Genomic DNA, 18,678 nt, shown 5'->3' on the forward strand with positions numbered 1-18,678 from the left:
GAAAACTACAATTCGCCCACTTAATTCAGGGAGCTCTACAGGCTGAGTCAGACTGGAGCAATTAGAGCCAAGGGTGTCCCTTAGGAGAATGTTAACAGTGCAACTCAGCAAAGATTACTCCAGGAGCTCTTTATTATGCCACCTTCAAGCCTTGGGGAGGATGGTCTTTTTGTCTTGGGCTCAAGAAATAGTTTGCTCTCTCTATCTCTGAGCCAGAAATAATTTCTGGTTCTTGTCTAATCATAATCATAATAAGTTAGAAAATAACTTTACCAGAAACTGTAATTGACTCCAATCCTGTGCTGAATTCAGATTCTATGTAACAGCTACTTTTAAGCTACTAAAGGTGTTCAAATGATTACCTTGTGGGGAGAGTGTTGGAAGAGGGCTGGTGAATTAATGACTCAACATATAAGAAAAACTCACATTTGCAATGCACTTTTCTGTGATGCATGTTAACTCGTTTGCACCGTTGCAACACCCACTAACGTCGGTTGGAAGGTATTGTGAGAGTCAGGACACAGCAGCATTAGGACAGAGTGATAACACCATAGGTTTCTGGACGTTGGGTTAAATCTGAGTCTGAGCTCTGCCCTTTTATAGGTGTGATTTGGGGCAAGTCACTCAACTATGTAGCCACCTCTCTAAAACAGGCATGAAAAGGACTATTATCAGGCTTGAATGAGACAGTGCCTGACCTTGGAAAAACACTCAATGAATGTCCTGCATTATTCCTAGGGGTTTGTCCCAGGTCACATAACAGTAGATGATAAGGTGGAATTTGAATCTGGATAATTTAATTTAAAAATTTTAGCTAACATATGTAATTAGAATTCTCTAATCTCAACTGTCCCTCTCACTTCTTGTTTTTCGAAATCTTTATTTATTCATCAAACATTTATTGACAACATTGACTATACTGGCCAGGATTCTTGTGGGAAAAGAGATGAGGTAAACAAAGATACATTCTTAGAAAGGTTTATATCTGAGAGACAGAGAAACAGTCACCCAAATGCATGGTAACTTCACAGGATCTGTGATGGAGGCCTGCCTAGGGTTTAGGGGACGCTGAGCCTGGAAAATCCCATGGACGGAGAAGCCTGGTGGGCTGCAGTCCATTGGGTCACTAAAGTCAGACACGACTGAGCAACTTCACTTTCACTTTTCACTTTCATGCACTGGAGAAGGAAATGGCAACCCACTCCAGTGTTCTTGCCTGGAGAATCCCAGGGACGGGGGAACCTGGTGGGCTGCCGTCTATGGGGTCGCACAGAGTCAGACACGACTGAAGTGACTTAGCAGCAGCAGCAGAGCCTATGGAGGCCAAATCAATGAACTGTAACTATTGACTCAAGTCAGGTGATGGTGGAGCTGGATATGGGTTTAGAAGGCTGAGTTGGAAGTGATGAGGGGTAAAGCTAATGGATGGGGATGGGGGGCTTTTCTGGCAGCACTGTCAACTTGGCATTGATGAATGGTTTGTGTGTGGTACAGGTGTGTCTGGGGCATGGATGGAGGGCCATGGAAGGCATGAGGCCAGAGAAGCAGGGGGAGACCAGTCCATGAAAGGTCTCCCAAGTCCTGCTGGGAGGGCTTGACCTGCTGTGAGGTTTACATTTTACTCTATAAGGAGAGGGAATCACTGAATGGATTTTTAACAGCAATGCCATCTTCCAATGAAGGTTATAGAAAATTTCAGAAGGGAGCAATATGAAAGATGAATCACAGAGTGAGGAGGTGAGGCCAGGGGAATGATCAAGGGACCAGTGTTCAAGCAGGGTATGCTGGACCTCAGGCCATAAGCCTGGGGAGCTTCCTGGGGGGAGTCAAGAGAATGAGGGGGAAAGAGGCTATGAATTCAGGGCTTGGAGTTTAGGAGATCATAAATGGGAAAGTTCTCAGTCATCACAAAATCCAGGGTGGGGCCACAAAACTGGCTGCAGAAGTGGAGTGTGAAAGAAGTTATGACAAAGAAGAAGGGACTTTGAAGCTGATGCTAGATGTTTCATTAACAGAGACATAGAAATCACCAGAACAATGGTGGACTTGAAATAGAAATACAAAATGGAAGTCAGGTGTTGATATCTTAATGACCTTTGGGTCAGTGGACAGCAGCAAAAGGAAGCGTAGAGTAAGAAGTAACTGAGACCCAGCTGTCCACAAATTTCCATGGTGGAGAGTTGTTGTAAAGTAAGAATAAGTAAGAAATCCATTCCCAAGACTGGCTCTGGACCCCAAGAGAGTTGGTTAGGATGTGGGAGGATGAGCTGCCTCCCTAGAGAAAATGTCTGGGGTGTTGTATTTTTGTATGAAGCTAGAGGTGCATATTTTAGATGAGACGGGAAGGCATGGACTGACTGTGAAGAGATTGAGGCTACGAGAAAATATGTTTATAATAAGCTGGGGGTTCCAGAGGCCTCCCCAGAGGAGTAGAAGTGAAGCTAGCAGTTAAATCAGAAGGAGAAAGATATGCCCCAACTGGGTTTTTTGCTGTGGCGGGTAGCTGTAAGACTGCCACATTTGACTGACCTCAACTTCCTTTTTTTAAAAAAAAGACTTTTTCTTTTTAATGTAGACCATTTAAAAAATCTTTCTTGAATTGGTTACAATATTGTTTCTGTTTTTCATGTTTTGGATTTTTGGCTGTGAGGCATGTGGGATCTTAACTCCCCAAACTGAAATTGAACCCATGCCTCCTGCATTGAAAGGTGAAGTTTTAACCGTTGGACCATCAGGGAAGTCCCACCCTCCTTTCTGAAACTCTTTTCTTTGTTGTCTTCCCAGCACTATTCCTTTCTGGTTCACTGATGGTCTCTCAGGCTGGTCTCATGTATTTACATTCACTAAATATTTATTGAAAAACTTCTTTGTGCACCTGGCCCTTTCTCCACAAAGGCTCGTTAAGTTTTCCCTTTTGTGACACTGACTCCCTTTTGAGAACTGTAAATGTTCTTGGGGCTTCAGTACTCACCCACACATGGAATTCTACATCCAACTGCATTTCACTCATCCCCGCCAATATCTCCACAGGACATCAGGTGCCCAGCACCCTCCAGAGTGTGAGGGTCCCTGCTCTGCCCATCAGGGCTCAGGGCTACTTGTCCCTGAAGTGAAGCGTTCCCTCTCTCCATGCACAGCATCCCACCCAGTCCCCCTAAAGCATGGGAAATATATAGATAAGATGTAAATGGGAAGGATATAAATTTCAAGAGGTTGGGATTTTATCTCTTGTTTACCACTGCGTCCACAGTACCTGGAACAACAGTGTCTGGCATGTGACAAGTGCTCAGTAAATACTTGCTGCATGAATAAATGAACAGATTCTTGGTGCCCCTCTCCATCACTGCTTACATCCCATGAGACACAAGTTCTCTCAGTTCTATGCTAAGCCCATGTCCTCCTTCTCATGCTCGATCGTCCTTTCATAATTCAGGCTGCATAGTTTTCCTACGGTTTTCCCTTCCTGAACCCCTGCCAGGCAAGTCTGCAGCAGCCTACGCTCTGCACTGCCACCAGACTGATTTAAAAAAATGATAGTAATTTAAAAAATAATAGCTCAAAATTGTGGAGCACCTAGAAGTAAGTACTTTACCCTCCACAGAATACCATGAAATATTGTTCTCCTTAATAAGACCATGAAACTTTAGATCCTTTTGGTTGGCATTTCCTACAGAGCATTCACAAATAGAAGTTCCTGAACATACACTGAAAAATAAGTTTCCTTGATCAGATACGCCTAGAAAAATCAAATACCCAATCCCTGTATTGAGGAATCACACTGCATATGAGAGTGATGAGATTAGATAATTCCTAAAGTAAACATAAAATATAAAAAAGTTTAACTTTGTTAAATTCAGTAACTGCTCCCTTGTTTTTTTTTTAAAAAACAAAATCTTTTTCTAGGTAATTCCATTAACAACCAATGGAATTGACATTTTGTGAAAAATTATTTAGGAAATACAGAACGAGGCTGTGTTAAAGTGGGTTTGTCTTTACCAAAAATACATAAGACATTTTTAGAAATCCCACTTGGGCAGATAAAAGTTATAAACATAAGCTCATTGATCACATATAATGTTGAGATGAGGCTGGCAGGAGGCATAAAGATTGGAGGACAGCTGGCTACCTTAGCTTCTAGTGACTGGTGGCTGAAAAGAATAGCATGCCTCAAGGTTAAGCAAATGTTATGGGAGAAAAATGTAAACTTAAAGAAACGGCCCCCCTTAACTTAATCTTTGGGAAAAGGAGAAATAAAATGCCGTTATTTATCAATGTCGGTGATGAATAAACACTAGGAATCATCGAGTACATAGTGGGAGGGCAAGGGCATGAAGATACACCCTGACCGTGCCCCTGACAGGCCCAGGATGTGCACCATGACCCTGACCTTTGGTTGTTGCCCATTTCTGGAGGACTTGGATGGGTTGTAGTCTGTCACGATGAATCTGTGACTGACTCTTCATGAATTCTGCCCTCAGCTTCTTTGATTCAGCTATATCGTCTCATTTCATGGGACACCACTGTTAGCCCAGTACCGAAAGTCAGTGAAACAAAAGAAACTTTAAGGTATTAATAGTTTCAGGGTTTCAGTTAAGATCTTTCCACATTCCACACAGTCAGCAGGTTAACTGTGTGTTTGATTTACACTAAAATTGATGCATTTTTGCCAGACTACGCTGCAGATATTTAGGCAAGGACCATTCTAAACTCCTCAAATTGTTTACCTTATGCCAGTTGTTATAAATCTGATAGCTTCAGATTCTTGGGTCTAAGTGATGTAAAGTTTCAAGTTTAAGAATTATTCCTAAGTTTCAAAAGGCCAAATGATAAACTGGACATTAGTAGATTAGGAACTATATCTATGTCTTTTGTTAAGATTGTTGCCGAATTCACACTTTGATTGATATCCCCAGTGCTGCAAATTAATAACAATGAAGATGAACTATGACTGGATGAAAAAAAGGCACCAACAGGCTCAAACATAAGATAACCATCTCTGTAGATCTGGAATAAAATACAAATGCAGTGAAAGTTCAAGGCACATGCTTGTTCATCTCTGGGTCTTTCAGAAAGTGCATAAATCAACCATTGCAGCCAGGGGTAAGGTAGTTCCATTACGTATTGGTACCCCATATAAGAGGAGGGGCCGGAAAAAAAAAAGAAAAAGAATGTGATGCTAGGACCTAGGGAAGGACGTCTTAACTCATGAAAAGTTCTGAAGAAAAAAATGCCAAGAATCCTTTGCCCAGACTGGTGGTCTCAGCAGCTTATGAACCTGAGGGTGAGAGTTCAAACCCAGACTTGGCCAGAAAATGACCAAGCCACCCATCATCCTTATGACTAGATCTTCTTTATCCACAACACCATTCTGGTGCAGGGGCACTGAGCTTTCAATATAAGACCAGAGTGTTTGTGTTGGAATTCCCACAATGGGAGTACTGAATGAAGGCAGCCATAGAACTGCTGCACAGAGTGAATGCTCACAGAGCAAAGGGAGAGAGGCAAAAAAAAGTTTAACAACCCAAAGTTGTCCTCCTAGAGTGAGTCTAAAATACACAATTCTAAACCACTTGAAGAAATTTAAAGCTAATAAAGATTGCCAAAAATATTTATAAGAACAGATATTTACTCCAGGTTAAATGTCTTTAAGAATCTGAAAAAAGTAATTTGAAAAGTAGGCTTAAAAATCCTAGATAATTAGAAAGATGGTGGAGTAGGAAGATTCTGAGCTCACCTCCTCCCACAGACACATCAAAACTACTACATATAGAACAAGTATATCTGAGAATGACCTGAAAATGAGCAGAACAGTTTTTCTACAATTAAGAATAGAAAAAGCCATATCAAGATAAGTGGGAGGGGCAGAGACAGTCTAGTCAGAACCCATTTCCTTGGTGCAGTGGCTCACAAGAAGGGATTTCAAAACCATGGTGATTCCCTTTGGGGAGTCAAGGGTCCAAGCCCCACCTTGGGTTTTTTAGCCCATGGGCTTGTAATGTGAGATGAGCCCCCACAATATCTGGCTTTGAAACCAGTGAGTCCAGGAGAGGGGGAAGGCTGTGGGAAACTGAGGCTCTGCTCTTGAAGGGTTCACACATAAACTCATTTACTCAGGATTTCAACACAGAGGCAGCACTTTGAAAAGTATCTGGATCAATAGAGGAGATTTTTGACTAATTGTAAGATGTATGTCAAAAGGCAGGGGTTTGGTGTAACTTTCTCTAGGGATAGAAGAGTTGTAGGATATCCTTAAAAAAAAACAAAACAAAACAAAATACAACTCTCCTTCTACCCAGTTGGCCCAGCACTGGAGAGCAACATTCCTGTGTTTCTCCATCAACCCGCATAAAACTGTGTGCTCTGATCTGGCCTGAGGACCAGCCTTGCTAAACCTGTTCATTCAGGCTGGAACTTGTGAAGCGGCTTCCATCCCACCGTATACCCAGCAGGCAGCCCCAACAAACACTGGTAACCCTCCCAGGTGGCTCCTGCTCTGGGGGACCGTTTTTGCACACCAGCATGCCTGCGGCAATCACAGTAAGACCTCTCAGCCACCTGAGCTGAGGGCTGACCATGCACATCAGGGCATAAGGAGCAGTCACAGCTAATCCACAGAGCCATCCAGCCTGGAGCCAGCCCTTCCCAGCAGCATATCCGCTGCAATCCAAGCCCAATAACAGCAGGCAGGTGCCCACAGCCTGCATAGGGTATATCCCTGGAGTACCTGGCACTGGTGACTAAGAGGGGATGTGTCACTGGGCCTCACATAACACCTTAACGTAAGACTACTCCATCAAGTCTGACAGATGTAACTGATATACCTATTAAGTAGAAACAAACACATAGTTGATCAAAATGAGTAAACAAATGAATACTTTTCAAAAAAAAGAATAAGACAAACCTCATAAAAATAACTAAACAAAACTGAGATAAGTAATGTATCAGATAAAGAGTTCAAGGTAATAGGCATACATTTGCTCACCAAATTCAGGAATAGAATAGGTGAAGTCAGTGGGAACTTCAACAAAGAGATAGAAAATACAAATAAGAACCAAGTAGAAGTGAAGAATACAATAACTGAAATGAAAAAAATATACCAAAGGGAATCAACAGCAATTAGAGGGTGCAGAAGAACAGATCAGAAATCTGGAACACAAGGTAGTCAAGATCACCTAGTTGGAACAGCAAAAAGGAAAAAAAAAAAAGAGAACAGTTTAAGGGACGTCTGGGATAGCATCAAGTATGCTAACATTTGAGTTATGGGAGTCCCAGAAGGATAAGAGAAAAATTACCAGAAAATCCATTTGAAGAGAGAATGGCTAAAAATTCTTCTAATCTAGCAAAAGAAACAGACTCAAAGTCCAAGAAGCACAGAGCCCCAAATAAGATGAACCTAAAGAGCCTTACACTAAGACACATTACAATTAAAATGTTAAAAGTTAAAGAGATAATCTTAAAAGCATCAAGAGGAAACAACCTAGTTACATACAAGGGAACCGCCTTAAGTCTATCAGTTGATTTTTCAGCATAAACTTTACAGGCCAGAAGGTACTGGCATGATATATTCAAAGCACTGAAAGGAAAAAAAAAAAAAAAAAAACTTACAACCAAGAATACTCAAATAAGCAAGATTATAATTCAGAATTGAAGGAGAGATAAAAAGTTTCTCGGGCTTCCCTGGAAGCTCAGCTGGTAAAGAATCCACCTGCAATGCAGGGGAGACCTGGATTCAATCCCTGGTTTGGGAAGATCCCCTAGAGAGGGGAAAGGCTGTCCACTCCAGTATTCCTGCCTAGAGAATTCCATGGACTGTATAGTCCATGGGGTCGCAAAGAGTAGGACACAACTGAATGTCTCAACTCAGCCAAAAAGTTTCTCAGACAAACAGAAGACAAAGGAGCTATCACCACTAAACTGACCTTACAGAAAATGTTAAAGGAACTTCCTTAAGTGGAAAAGGAAAAAATAATAACAATAAACAAGAAAATCATGAAAGAGAAAAACCTCCCTGGTAAAAATAAACATGAAGACAATGGATCAACCACCTATATAGGTGGTATGAAGGTTATAAGAGAAAAGTAGTAAAATCATCTGTACTTAAAACAATTACTTAAGAGATATATAAAATAAAAAGATGTAAATTATGACATCAAAACATAAAATATGAGTGGAAGAATAAAATGTAGTGATTTTAGAATGAGCTCAAAAAGTTAAAAAAATGAGCTTAAACTTAAGCAACCACCAACTTAAAATTGATATATACATAGGCTGTTGCATATGAATCTCATAGTAATAACAGCTAATATACAACATATAAAGAGACAGGAATATAAACATAACACTAAAGAAAGTCATCAAATCACAAGGGAAGAGAGCAAAAGAAGGAACAAAACAGCACTACAAAAACAACCACAAACAATTAACAAAATGACAATAACTGTCTATCAATAATTACTTAAAATGTAAATAGACTAAATGTTCCAATTAAAGCACATAGGAGGGCTGAATGAATTAAAAAAAAAATAAGATCAATCTAAGTATTGGAGTTTCAGCTTCAGCATCAGTCCTTCCAATGAATATTCAAGACTGATTTCCTTTAGGATGGACTGGTTGGATCTCCTTGCAGTCCAAGGGACTCTCAAGAGTCTTCTCTTGAGAAGATTGAAGGCAGGAGGAGAAGGGGACGACAGAGGATGAGATGGTTGCATGGCATCACTGACTCGATGGACATGAGTTTGAGCAAGCTCTGGGAGTTGGTGATGGACAGGGAAGCCTGGGGCGCTGCAGTCTGTGGGGTTTAAAGAGTTGGACACGACTGAGAGACTGAACTGAACTGAACTGATACGCTGCTTATAGAAGACTCACTTCAGATCTAAAGACACACACAGATTGAGGGTGAAGGGATGAAAAAAGTATTCCATGCAAATAGAAATGAAAAAATGCTTGAGTAGCAATACTCATATCATACTTGTGTCATGCAAAAGAAGACATTGAAACAGAGACTATAACAAGTGACGTGGAAATGGTGAAGGGATCAACCCAAAAAAAGGATGTAATGCTTGTAAATATTTATGCATCCAATATAGGAGCACCTAAATACATAAAGCAAATATTAATGGGCACAATGGGAGAAACTTGACATCAATATAATACAATAATAATAGGGGACTTCAATACCCCACTTACCTCAATGGATAGATCACCCAGATAGAAAATTAATAAGGAAGCATTAATCTTAAAATGACACATACCATCACTCAATAGACACTTACAGAACATTCCACCCTAAAAGAGCAGAATACACATTCCTTTCGGGTGCACATGAAATGTCCTCTAGGCTAGAACACATATTAAGCCATTAAAATTCTCATTAAAATTAAGACTGAAATCATGCCAAATATCTTTTCTGACTACAACAGTATGAAACCAGAAATCAATTATAAGAAGAAAACCATAAAAAGCAAAAACATGTGGAGGCATCATGCTACTAAACACCAATGAGTCACTGAAGAAATGAAAGGAGCAATCAAAATAAACCTTGAGACACAGGAAAATGGAAACATGATGATCCAAAATCTATGGGACACAGCAAAAGCTATTCTAAGAAGGAGGTTTATAGAGATACCGGCCCATCTCAGGAAATGAAAAAATCTGAAATAAATAATCTAACCTCACACTTAAAGTAATTGGGCAACAAAGAAAGCCCAAAGCTAATGTAAGAAAGGAAATAATAAATGTCAAAGTAGAAATAAATGAAATGGAGACTAATAAAAACAATAGAAAAGATCAATGAGATTAAGAGGTGGTTCTTTGAAAAGATAAACAAAATTGACAAAACTTTAGCCAGACTAATCAAAAGATTCAGGGAGGTGGGATCTAAATAATAACTCAGAAATGAAAGAGGAGAAGTTAAAACCAACACCACTCTGAGCAGTTATATACCAATAGTGGACAGCCTAAAAGAAATAGAAAAATTCTTAGAAACATATAACCCTCCAAGACTGAATCAGGAAGAAATAAAAATTCTGAATGGACCAATTGCTGGTAATAAACTGAATCAGTAAGAAAAAAGAAAACAAAACTCTCAACAAACGAAAGTCCAGGACCAGAAATCTTCACAGATGAGTTCCACCAAACATATAAAGAATGATTGCCTGTCCTTCTCAAATTGCTACAAAAATCTAAGAGGAAGGAATGCTTCTAAGCTCATTCTGTGATACCAGCATTACTGTGATATCAAAAACAGATAAAGACATTACCAAAAAATAATTATGGGCCAATGTCTGTAATGAAAATAGACACAAAAAATCATCAACAAAATATTAGCGAAGAAATTCAACAATACATTAAAAAGATTAATGACACCATGATTTAAATGGCTATATTCCAAGGATGTAGGAATGGTCTAAAATCCACAAATCAATAAGCAGTTTATATCACATTAAGGAATTGAAGGATAAAAGTCATATAATCATCTCAATATATGCAGTAAAAGCATTTGACAAATTCAACATCCATTAACAACTCTTAGCAAGGTCAGCACAGAGGAAATACACCTCGACATAATAAAGGTGGTATATGACAAACCCACAGCTAACATCACATTCGCGGTGAAAAGTTGAAAGATTTGCCTGTAGGATCAGGAACAAGACAAGGATTCCCAGGGTTGCCACTTTTATCCAACATAGTTTGAAAGTCCTAGTCACAGCAATCAAATAAAAAATAGAGATCAAAGTCATCTAAATTGGAAAGGAAGAAGTAAGCTGTCCTTATTTGCAGATGATCCTATATATAGAAAACTCTAAGGATTGTGCCAATAAAACTGTTAGCACACTAATAAATGAATCCAGTAAAGTCACAGGATACAAAATAATTGTACAGAAATCTGTTGAGTTTCTATACACTAAAAGTGAACTGTCAGAAAGAGAAATTAAGAAAACAGCCCCATTTAAAATTGCATAAAAAATACCCAGAAAAAATTTAAGCAAGGAGGTGAAAGACCTGTACTCTGAAGACTATAAGGCATTGATGAGAGAAATGAATGGAAATAAATAAATGGAAAGATATATATTGCTAATGAACTGGAGAGTTAATATTATTAAAATGTGCATACTACCCCATGCAATCTACAGATTCAGTGCAATCCCTAATCATAGTAGCAATGGCATGTTTCACAGAAGTAGAAGAAATAATTCTAAAATTTGTACAGAACCACAAAAGATCGCAGATAGTTAAAGCAATCTTAAGAAAGAAAACAAACTGGAGGTATTACACTCCCTTATTTTATTTTGTTTTTATTTTTTAAATTAAAAAAATATATTTTTATTTTATATATATATATATATTTTACTTTACAATATTGTATTGGTTTTGCCATACATCAACATGCATCCACCATGGGTGTACATGTGTTCCCCATCCTGAACCCCCCTCCCACCTCCCTCCCCATACCATCCCTCTAGGTCATCCCAGTGCACCAGCCCCAAGCTTCCTGTATCCTGCATCAAACCTGTATGCTACACACACACACACACACACACACACACACACACAGAGCAGTGCAACAGAAATGAGAGTCTGGAAATAAATCCACATATATATGGACAATTAATTTATGGCAAAGGAGTTAAGAACATACAATGGTGAGAAGATAGTCTCTTCAATTAACAGTGTTGGCAAAACTGGACAACCACATGCAAAAGAACAAAACCAGCCCCCTCTCATATACAAAAATGATCTCAAAATAGATTAAAGACTTCAATGTAAACTCTGAGGCCATAAAAGTCTTAGAAGAAAATATAGGCAGTAACCTTTTTGACATTGGTCTTAGAGAAGTTTTTGATAATCTGACTGCAAAGACAAGAGGAACAATAACAAAAATAGTCTAGTGAAACTACATCAAACTAAAAAAGTTTTTGCATAGTGAAGGTAACTATCAACAAAATGAAAGAGAAACCTACTGTGTTGGAGAAGATATACCCCAATAAGGGGTTAATAGCCCTTAATATTGTATATATATAAATAACACATACAATTTAACATAAGAAACATCAAATCAATTTAAAAAATAGGCAGAGAACCTGAGTAGACTTTTTCCAAGGAAGACGTGCAGATGGCCAACAGACACATGAGAAGGTGCTCCACTATCAGGGAAATATAAACCAAAGCCACAAGATACCACCTTACCCCTGTCAGAATGGCTATCTTTAAAAAGAGACTAAGAAGCAAGTTTTGATGATGAATGTGGAGAAAAGGGAAGCCTCATGCACTGTTGGTGGGACTGTAAGTTGGTGTAGTTACTACGGAAAACAGTATGGAGGTTCCTCAAAAAATTAAAAATAGAACTGCCTTATGACACAGAAATGCCACTTTTGGGCATTTATTTGAAAAACAAAAAATTAATAATTTAAAAGCCATCATTGTTGTTTAGCCACTAAGTCATGTCCAACTCTTTGCGACCCCATGGACTGCAGCGTGCCAGGCTTCCCTGTCCTTCACTATCTCCCAGAATTTCTCAAACACATGTCCACTGAGTCGATGATGCCATCCAACAACCTCAACCTCTGTCACCCACTTCTCCTTCTGCCCTCAGTCTTTCTCAGCATCAGGCCCTTTTCTTATGAGTCGGCTCTTTGCATCATATGGCCAGAGTATTGAAGCTCAGCTTCAGCATCAGTCCTTCCGATGAATCTTCAGGGTTGATTCCTCTAGGACTGACTTGTTTGTATGCATCCTTAGTTCATGGCAGCAATATTTACAGTATCCTAGATATGGAAGTGTCCATCCATAGATAAATGGGTAAAGAAGATGTGGTGTGTGTATATCACACACACACAGAGTGTAATATTACTCTGTCATAAAAAGAAATCTTGCCATTTGTGACAACATGAATGGACTTAAAGGCTATTATGTTAAGCAAAATGAGTTAGAAGAGAAAGACAGAAGCCATATGATTTCACTTGCATGTGGAATCTAAAAATTAAAACAAATGAACAAACAAAACAACACAAAGACAGACTCATAGAGAACAAAGTGGTGGTTGCAAGGGAGGAGGAGGTAGGGGGTTGGGCAAAACAGACAAAGGAGATTAACATAAATTTCTGCTTATAAAATAAAAGTGATGAGTATGTAATGCACAGCATGGGGAATATGGTCAATAATATTGCAATAACATCATATGGTGACAGATGGTTACTAGACTTACTATAGTGATCAATTTGTAATGTACATAAATGTGGAATTACTATACTGTACACCTGAAACTAATATAATGTAGTATATCAACTATACTTAAAAAAAGGAAAAAAGTGAGATAATTAAAACACAATTACATTAGAAATAAGATGTTATGAAACAAAGCCAATAAAGTGAAACAAGAACAGATGTATATGGTAAAAATCAAATGCAAACATTAAAAAAAAAAAACTATAGTCAATGAAATAAAACTCAATGGATGAGATAAATTCTAAACTGGATATATTGATATCTGAAGAAAAATAAAATGAATGGAAATGGCACTGAGGAATGTATCCAAATCCAGAACACAGAAAAAAAGTATGCAAAAATAAGAAAGAGTATAATAAAAAGACATGGCAGTTTAATATTATTCAATGAACATTTCATAGTGATTTCAGGAGAAAATAGAAGTCAGAGCAGAGAAACAATCATTGAGGAGAAAAGGGCTAAGACATCTTCAGAATCAGAGAAAGATATGAGTCATAAGAGCTAATATACCTTTAAAGTCACTCAATATGTCAACAAATTTGGAAAACTCAGCAGTGGCCACAGGACTGGAAAAGGTCAGTTTTCATTCCAATCCCAAAGAAAGCCAATGCCAAAGAATGTTCAAACTACCACACAATTGCACTCATCTCACACACTAGTAAAGTATGCTCAAAATTCTCCAAGTCAGGCTTCAGCAATACGTGAACTGTGAACTTCCAGATGTTCAAGCTGGATTTAGAAAAGGCAGAGGAACCAGAGATCAAATTGCCAACATCTAGTGGATCATGGAAAAAGCCAGAGAGTTCCAGAAAAACATTTATTTCTGTTTTATTGACTATGCCAAAGCCTTTGACTGTGTGGATCACAATGAACTGTGGAAAATTCTGAAAGAGATGGGAATACCAGACCACCTTACCTGCCTCCTGAGAAATCTGTATGCAAGTCAAGAAGCAACAGTTAGAACTGGACATGGAACAGACTGGTTCCAAGTAGGAAAAGGAGTACATCAAGGCTGTATATTGTCACCCTGTATATTTAAGTTCTATGCAGAGTACATCATGAGAAATGCTGGGCTGGAGGAAGCACAAGCTGGAATCAAGATTGTGGGAGAAATATCAATAACCTCAGATATGCAGATGACACCACCCTTATGGCAGAAAGTGAAGAAGAAGTAAAGAGCCTCTTGAAGAAAGTGAAAGAGGAGAGCGAAAAAGCTCAACATTCAGAAAACTAAGATCATGGCATCTGGTCCCACCACTTCATGGGAAATAGATGGGGAAACAGTGGAAACAGTGGCTGACTTTATTTTTTGGGGCTCCAAAATCACTGCAGATGGTGATTGCAGCCATTCATTTGAAAGACGCTTACTCCTTGGAAGGAAAGTTAAGACCAACCTAGACAGCATATTTAAAAGCAGAGACATTACTTTGCCAACAAAGGTCCATCTAGTCAAGGCTATGGTTTTTCTGTGGTCATTTATGGATGTGAGAGTTGGACTATAAAGAAAGCTGAGCGCCAAATAATTGATGCTTTTGAACTGAAGTGTTGGAAAAGACTCTTGAGAGTCCCTTGGACAGCAAGGAGATCCAACCAGTCCATCCTAAAGGAGATCAGTCCTGGTTGTTCATTGGAAGGACTGATGCTGAAGCTGAAACTCCAGTACTTTGGCCACCTGATGTGAAGAGCTGACTCATTTGAAAAGACCCTGATGCTGGGAAAGATTGAGGGCAGGAGGAGAAGGGGACAACAGAGGATGAGATGGTTGGATGGCATCACTGACTCGGTGGACATAAGTTTGGGTAAACTCTGGCAGTTGGTGATGGACAGGGAGGCTTGGTGTGCTGTGGTTCATGGGGTCACAAAGAGTCGGACACGACTGAGCGACTGAACTGAACTGAATACCTTTAGAGTGTTTCAAAATAGAGTCCACTCTGAGGCATATAACAGGAAACTGGAACACGAGGGTAGCAGAGAATCTCAGAATTTAACAAAGAGAAAACGGAGAGCAAGAGGTAAACAACAATCAGATTGACAGAAGATTTCTTCTCAGCAAATAGAGATGCTGGAATAAAATTATATACTTACAGTACTGAAGTGCCAAACTTTTTTATTGTATACCACAGCCAACTTTCACTTGAGATAAAAGGCAAAATGGAGACGTTTTGAGACATCAAAAATGAAGACAATTCGCCAAACACATTTCACTACTCATAAAAAATAGGCAAATAAACACACAAAAATCTTAACAGGAGCACTTTAAATAGAGAAAGAAAGTCAGCCACAAAAGCAAGCATGGGACAAGAGAAACAATGGAAAACAGAAAATAGTAAGCTATGTACATAAACATAATAAAATGATCACTATAGAAAACATAAATACAGTATACTAATGCATATATATGGAATTTAGAAAGATGGTAACAATAACCTGGTGTACGAGATAGCAAAAGAGACACTGATGTATAGAACAGTCTTATGGACTCTGTGGGAGAGGGAGAGGGTGGGAAGATTTGGGAGAGTGACATTGAAACATGTAGAATATCATGTAAGAAACGAGTTGCCAGTCCAGGTTCCATGCGCGATACTGGATGCTTGGGGCTGGTGCACTGGGACGACCCAGAGGGATGGTGTGGGGAGGGAGGAGGGAGGAGGGTTCAGGATGGGGAACACATGTATGCCTGTGGCGGATTCATTTTGATATTTGGAAAAACTAATACAATTATGTAAAGTTTAAAAATAAAATAAAATTTAAAAGAAAAAAAAAAGAAAACAATATAGCAGAGTTAAATAAACTCTAAAATTCTATTTTTTTAAGAAAGGAAGATAGCTAGTAATATTGAATAATTTAGTATTTTATTATAAATTATGAATGTTAAGTAGTTTGTATAGTTCCATATTATTTGTTGACTTTCATTTTCTTCTCTCTTTTTTTCAAAGTGTATGCTTTCACATTTATAATATACATCTTTTACTTATCACAGTCTCTCTTCAAGTAATATTGAAAAAAGTGAAAGTGTTAGTTGCTCAATCATATCCAACTCTGCGACCCCATGGACTGTAGCCTGCCAGGCTTCATTGTCCATGGAATTCTCCAGGCAAGAGTACTGGAGTGGGTTGCCATTCCCTTCTCCAGGGGATTTTCCCCACCCAGGGATTAAACCCACATCTCCTGCATTTTGGACGGATTCTTTACCATCAGCCACCAGGGAAGCTCTCAACTAATACTGTGTGCATGTATGCTGAGTTGCTTCAGTCATGTCTGACTCTTTGTGACTTCATGGATTGCAGCCCACCAGGCTCCTCTGTCCATAGGATTCTCCATCAAGAATACTGGAGTGGGTAGCCACACCCTCCTCCAGGGGATCTTCCCAACCCAGGGATCAACCCACAGCTCATTGTTTCCTGTATTAGCAGGGTGGTTCTTTACCACTAATGCCACCTGGGAAGCTCCAAGTAATATTATATGACTTCAAATATAGTATAATAATTTTTTCCTTACAACAGTAATTCTCTACTCCTCCTCTCTTGTTCTTTGTGTTCATGTTATCCTTCTGCAAATATTATAACCCTACAATTCACTGATATTACTTTTTTCTTGCAATCTCTTGTCTACTAAAGGGAATTCTTAAAATAAGAAAAGAGAATCACATTTACCAAGGTATTCATTTCTTGTTGCTGCCATCACAAATTAAAATAAACTTTGTGGCTTAGAAAATTATTTTCTCAGAGTTCTAAAATCCAGAAGTCTGAAATCAAGGGGTCAGCAGGGCCTGGGTCCCTCTGGGGATCCTGGGGGAGAGTCCACTGCACGCCTCGATTTTAGTTTCTTGTGGCTGCCTGCCGTCCTCAGTGTCCCTTGGCTTGTAACTTCATTCCTCCACTCTCTGCCTCGGCCTTCCTCTGTGTGTCTGTGCCTCTTCTTGTGCCCAACTCCTCTTTGCCTGACTCTTACAAAGGATTTAGGGCTCAAGGAAATGGCAACCCACTCCAGTGTTATTGCCTGGAGAATCCCAGGGATGGGGAAGCCTGGTGGGCTGCTGTCTCTGGGGTCACACAGAGTCGGACACGACTGAAGCGACTTAGCAGCAGCAGCAGCAGCAGATTATCCAAGATGATCTCATCTTGAAATCTGTAGCTTAATGACACACTTCCCAGATAAAGTACAGTCGCAGGTTCCAGGAACTAGGATGTGGATATATCTTTTTGGAGACCACCATCAACCCACCAATATCATGAAGATGTGAAGAAATGAGGACCATTATAAGTTGTTGATGAGAATACTTTAGCAATTGAGAGGTTCCTAGGTGGTCCAATGGTAAAAAATCCACCTGCCAATGCAGTTAACACTGGAGATGAAGGTTCGATAGCTGAATCAGGAAGATCCCCTGGAGGAGGAAATGGCAACCCACTCCAGTATTCTTGCCCGGAGAATCCCATGGATAGAGGAGCCTGGGGGCTTAGAGCCTACAGGGTCGCAAAAGAGTGGAACATGACTGAGCAACTAAGCACACATGCACTCATAGTAAAGATACGTAGTATTAATAATTCCTTTCTTGTACCAGAGAACACACATCCATACTCACACATGCAACAGAGGTGTTTCCCAAATTCAGGAGTCTCAATCCAAGTCATGGGTCAGGTACTTTCTGCCAATCCTCCTGCTGCCGACAGGGGACCCAGGGAAATTTTTGCTCTGATGTTCATGCCTCTCCCTACTATTCTATTTTATTCTCACTGATTTTAACAGGAAATGGCCCTAAATTTGGTACTTCTATTTTTCTACTCTTCACTCAGTCCCTGTTGCAGGGCTCTCCAAATGGACTCGGAGATGCCCCGGGACTGCTGGGGTTAACAGGGAGCCCTGGGCAGATTTTTAGGACAGTCCCTCCTTCCTTGAGCTAGCTAGTTCAAGGGGATTTCTGTAAACAGAGATTCCTTAAAGCAGGGTCCATCTGGCCATTATTACCCAGAGCAGAGCTGTCAGATACAGCATTGTTTGGAAACACTGAACTGGATGAATGAGGTGGTATAATTGGGCCCTGATCCAGTCTTGAATCCCACAGCAGGAAAGGGGGGCCTTTCATCCTCCTGCTGCCCCGCCTCCTCACCCTCACTTGCTGGGAGACACCAGCAGTGCTGTCAAGGGAGCCTGGCCCAGAAAAGAGAGCTTGCAGATGAGATCTGAGGCCCTTTAAAGACCTTGCATCTAACAGAGGAGGATTTCCTATAACTGGCAGGAGACAGATGCACTGGCAGGCTCAGTGAGAGACATCAGAGAAGGGGGCTGTCCCCTGTGATGAGGGCTTTCTGGGATGAAGGAGGGGGAGCAGGCCTGCAGGCGCCGGGGCTCGCTGTGTGTCCCAGGCCCAGGCTGACAGCCGGACCATAGAATCCCAGGGTTCCTTCAAGGTCGAGCTGGGGTGGGGGGCGGGGGGAGCTCTCACAGCATACTTGG

Source organism: Bos taurus, chromosome 1 (genome assembly GCF_002263795.3).
Source record: "Bos taurus isolate L1 Dominette 01449 registration number 42190680 breed Hereford chromosome 1, ARS-UCD2.0, whole genome shotgun sequence".
In the NCBI taxonomy this organism is placed as follows: domain Eukaryota; kingdom Metazoa; phylum Chordata; class Mammalia; order Artiodactyla; family Bovidae; genus Bos; species Bos taurus.